Here is a 5728-nt window from a genome sequence, read left to right as displayed (position 1 = left end):
ATGCTGAGGGGAGCTGATGCTGAGGGTGCTGATGCTGAGGGGAGCTGATACTGAGGGGTGCTGATGCTGAGGGGAGCTGATGCTGAGGGGAGCTGATGCTGAGGGGTGCTGGTGCTTGAGGGTGCTGGTGCTGAGGGGTGCTCATGCTGTTCTCTTCATTCTAGCATCTTTTGTTAGAATGGTATATAAGCCTGGAATTTAATCTCTTGCTTGAGTCGTGTATTTGTTTGTTCTTTTGTTTGTCAGTGAACTCCTTGTGAAGCTATTATAGTAAATCTGTTTCTACTTCCTGATTAGTGACACTGCTAATCTTCGACAAAGGATCGGCTTCACTGAAGATACATCTTTTTAAAAGGTGTCCAGTGGCTGGTGGCTCTGACAGCAGAAGCTCAGGTCCCAGCTATAATTTATTCCCAAGATTTTTCAGAGATGCCATCAGGACAGCACCCACCGCTCTCTTCCAAGCAGCATAAATGTACAGCTGACGTAGCATGTGAGAGCTGAGTCTAGTAAGAGCTCTGTGCTAGGACATACTCACCTAAAGAAAAAAAAAAAAAAAAACAGCAAGACTAGAACACTTGCAGCAGAGATTTTTCTCCAGTGCCTGATGCCATGACACTGTCTGTGAAGGATGGATGCTTGAATGAAGACAGTGCCCCTTTTATAGCAGAACTGTATCAATTCCATTTCATTACTGCTCCATTACAGCACATTGTATTATAATCCAACTGCTAATGGCCTCACCTCAGATGCCCGCATCACTCCCCTTTGTCCTTCTGAAGGCCTGGCTTTAACCCAAGTTGCTTTATCCATTGCAATTAGATACAGGCTCCTGCCTTGAGTCAAACCTGTGCCAGCAATGGCAGCAACTTCCCTACACCTACCACAAGGGGTTTGATAGATTACTGCTTGCCATCCAAACACTGATTTTGAACTTTGCTGTCCACCAATTGATGTGCCGAGTACCTGCCACCTGCCTTAGAATCTTGTAAAATACAGGTCTGACTAAGAAAAAGCAGGGTAGGGCCTGAGGACCAGCATTTTAACAAGCTCCCAGCTGATGCCTCTCAGTATAGCAAAAACAAAACAAAACAAAACAAAACAAAACAAAAAAACAAAACAGACAAACAAAAAAAAAACAGAACTCTGGACTCAAAACTAGGGTCAGGGAGATGGTTCGGGTAAAGGCGCATGCTATCAAACCTAATAAACCTGAATTCAACCCTTGGCTGAAGGAGAGAACTGACTCCTGAAAGTTGTTCTCTGAGCTTCTTAAATGCATACAGATAAATTAAATGAACACAGTTCTTAAAAGTTTTTAAGATTCAACGTCATTTCTCATCCACTTAGCTCAGAGCAGTGGAGGGCCTAGCGCACCACCCCTCATAGGTCAATCCAGCAGAGGGATCATTTGAGTTGAAGGTACATAAGAAAGAGATGTGAGGAAAGCTCTCTCCTTCCCCATAATTTTCTAAAAACCAGATCTAAGTTTCTCTTTCTAAGATAACAGATTTCCACTTGTAAAAGGAGCTGGTCAGTCAGACGTCCTCCAGGGAGGACAGTTATTCTAGAGACAACCCCATCAGCCAAGGTGACCCCTTATCTACACTGAGGAGGGGCATTTACTAATCACACACATGCTTATCACCTTCATGTAAACCTTCCCGTTGCAGGAGCATTCCCCCAAGCCTCTGTTCTGTGCTTTAGTGCCCTTTGTTAAGATGATACATTGGCCTGGGGTCTAAGCTCTGCTTAGTGAACTCCTGTGTGGACCCATTTTGTAAATCTGCTTTTCCTTCTGGTAATTAGCCTTTTATCACTCCAATTTCCAGATCCCACTCACTGATCTTAAGAGGGTGGAGGGGGATTTATTTCTTCCCATGAGTTAGCAAAATAAAAGAATAACAGCACCAGGGAGCTGATGAAAGGCTGTGACATCATATCTAAGAGATGGAAGACGCAAAGAACCAGCCCTCAGCTGGAGTAGAGGTCTCCAGTCAAATGTCCATGAAGGCATATGTGAAGTCAGAACCACAGGTCAGAATCATCAATGGATCAGATAGTTGCTGGAAGTATAAATTCACATAAGAAAGACATTGTGATAACAAGTTAGAACATGCTAGGTTATCCGCTAAGTACAGAGACTAAAGAACAAGATGTGTTCCAGAGAAGTAATGGGAACACCGCTCAGGAAGTTAGGCATTTTGGTGGATGAAAAAGGCATCAGTCACAAACACACCATAGGAGTCAATGAGATGACCTTGTTAAAGGCAAATGTCTGCTGCAGTCAAGAGGCCCTCCATTTCCCCATCAGGAAATCTCAGTAGGGAGGAGGGACACACCTCTAGATAGGTTATGAGGGATGTTGCAGGGAAGACACTAACAGCAGACTCTCACATAGAACCCTAAGTACAGTTCTGACCTGCATTCTTTTTGTTAAAGGATACATCTCAAAATTAATCATTATAGAGAAGATATGGACCTAACCTTTGTTTCAACAGGCAATGCTGTCACATCCAGAAGAAAAGGGCAAAGAGCACCCACCCCAGTTTTACGATATTCCTCTCCATCCTGAAGCCAAATGCCCTGTTTTGTATTCACATTCCATGTTCCAGATAAACTGTCAGATTCTCTGCCAGGTTTTTATGGATAATTAGAAGGTTGCAAGAAGCAGATGTTATGAAACTATCTGTGACAATTCCTTAATGGCGGGTGACAAGAATGCATTGTCATCCCTTAGTTACAGGAGGCATGGTGAGGAATGTTAAAGAAAGAAAGGAACAAAGAAAGAAGCAAAGAGAGAGAAAGAAAGAAAGAAAGAAAGAAAGAAAGAAAGGAGAGAGGGAGGAAGGGAGGGAAGGAGAGAGGAGGAAAGAAGGAAGGAAGGAGAAAAACCCAGAGGGACAGTGTCTCAAAGCCTGATCAAGTATCAAACCATTCACCACCCAGGCAGAATCTGAACATTTCCTTGCAACCTAAGTCAGAACACAGACCTATCTCCCTTAGGTTCAATCATTTTTATAAGTGGTTGTGTTCTCTTATGTTGCTTTACTTTGACTCTTAATAATTGAAGTACTAACTTCTGTATAAAAAGAATGTCTTTTTCATCTTCAACTACCCCAAGAAGAAAATGGGCATCTTACTAAGCACAGAGGCAGGTTTGTTACACTGGATCCTACTCAGTCATGCAGAGGGAAGACCCAGGTCCTGGAGAACTGAACTCTTGTCCCATGAAGATGACAGACACAAACAGTTTATGTAGAGCTCTTGCTGCATAGGACAGAGACAATCCACCCACCATTGGCTCATGGCATCCCTAGCAACTTTAGGAAGTGAAGAACCAGTCTGACTTCATTTTATAATCAGAAGCCATGTTGAATCTGTAGCTAAGTTCAGGTTCTGTTTACTATAAAACTTGAGTTTCTGTCTCATGGAGACTGATCCAAAAAGACAGACCCTGAAGCTCTGTTGTAAACCAGCATCTGGTGCTTAGAAATTGTATCTCCAATTTTGAGATGTATCCATTGTTCAGGGAGGGTCTTCAATCACTCCCTTTTGCTTCTGTAACCATGCATGCTTGAAAAGATGCCCCCCACCCCGGACTGTTTGGTCTGTGGGATTAACATTTGGAAGCCTCAGCTGGTCTGGGTATAAGCTATGGCTGAATATGTTGCCCCTCCCCCAAGCTCCTATGGTATTAACTTCTAGTACCTCAGAATTGACTGGTTTGGAAGACTGGGCCTATAAAGAGGTAATTAAATTTTAATGTGGTCAGGGCTGGAGAGATGGCTATAGATCAAGTGCTTACCATGCAAGTGTGAGAACTGGAGTTCAGAGCCCTAGCACCCATGAAAAAACTGAGCTGGCATGGTGGCCTGCCAATAACCCCAGCTCTGAAAAGACAGAAACAGGATCCCTGGGTAGTAGCTAGGTTAGCAGAGTCAGTGAGCAAGAGCCTTTCCCTCAATGAACAGAGAGCAACCAAGGATATGCCCAGAATCAACATCTAACCTTAACACACGCACACCACACAGACACACACATACCACACCATGCTCACATAAGTATATGCACACAACACATGTACCACATACCACACACACACACCACATACCATACATCACATGCAGATATACAACACACACACGTACATATACCCTATACTACACACACACCCATACCCCACACACACATATACCACATACGCCACACATACACACACACACCCCACACTTCACATACACATACATATACACCACACATATCACATACCACATATACACACATGTACACTATACATACCACACAGTATACACATACTATACATCACTCACACCACACACACACCACATACATACCACACAGCACACATACATACCACATACCATATACCACACATGCCACACACATGCCACACCACACACATACACACACACACCACACCACACCACACACACACACCTACACACATCACACTGTCTAACAATAATTGGCATTCATTTTTAAAGGAGGGATCTGTACAAAAATACATGAAAAGAGAAAACACATGAAAGCAAAGCAGAGAGAGCCATCTACAGTCAAGAAGGCAGGTCTCAGAAGAACCAACCCTGACCACACCCTTAGGCTGTGAGAGAATAGATTTCTGTACTTTGGATGCTTGAGCCACACAGCGTCTGAGACACTGCCCCAGACCCCCAACTCCCATGCTGCCCAGGGCATGTGCTTGCTGTCTCTAACATACTTCCCACCAAGTACCCACAGCAGGAGCTCTGTCCCATGGCTGCCTGGGCTCTTTCTGCTTTTCATGGTGTGTGCCTCCAGTCCTCAACCTTTCCTTGGTCGAACCAGAAATCGAGAGGCAAAGCCTGAAGCAAACATAAGGTGAGAACTGAGGGTTGAAGCTTCTCTCATCCCTAAGACACACTTCCAACCACCCAAGGATTATTTATGAGCTGATTTATATTTGCACATGTTTAATGAGGTATAAACATGTATTTGTCACTGTTGATAAATTGATAGACTCGGTACTGGGTATTGAGATACAACACTAAGAACAAAAGCTAAAACCCTAGTATAAAGGGTCTCCTTAAGTATAAAATACTGAGCTCTTGCCTCCTGTCCCCTTGCTCCCCGTCTTTCCCATTCCCTTTCCCTGTCTCTCCACATGGCCATGGCCGGCCTCTACTTCTCTACTCTCTCCTCTCTGCCTTTCTCTGCCTCTACTCTTAACTCCCCTCCCCATGCCCTAAATAAACTCTATTCTATACTTTAAAAAATTAAATTAAATCTTAAAAAGTATAAAGTACTGTGAGAGGAACAATCATGAAAGTATTAAATATGTAATTTAAAACAAAAATAGGCTTTAAAGTTTTGTAGACACACAGTTCCTTCTGAGAGGCTTCATCCAGCAGTTGATGGAAACAGATGCAGAGACCCACAGGCCAACATTAGGCGGAACTTGGGAAATCTTATGGAAGAGGGAGAGGAAGGATTGAAGGAACCAGAGGGTCAAGGACACCACAAGAAAACCTACAGAATCAACTAACCTGGGCTCATCGGGGCTCACAGAGCCTGGACCTCCAACCAAAGAGCATGCATGGGTCAGACCTAGACCCCTTACGTATTTGTAACAGATGTGCAGCTTGGTCTTTATGTGAGTCCTCCAACAACTGAAGAGGCGTCTCTGACTCTGTTGTCTGCCTTTGGACCCCTATCCCTTAACTGAGCT

Source organism: Mastomys coucha, unplaced genomic scaffold, assembly GCF_008632895.1.
Source record: "Mastomys coucha isolate ucsf_1 unplaced genomic scaffold, UCSF_Mcou_1 pScaffold1, whole genome shotgun sequence".
Classification (NCBI taxonomy): domain Eukaryota; kingdom Metazoa; phylum Chordata; class Mammalia; order Rodentia; family Muridae; genus Mastomys; species Mastomys coucha.
This window is presented reverse-complemented; position numbering follows the sequence as displayed.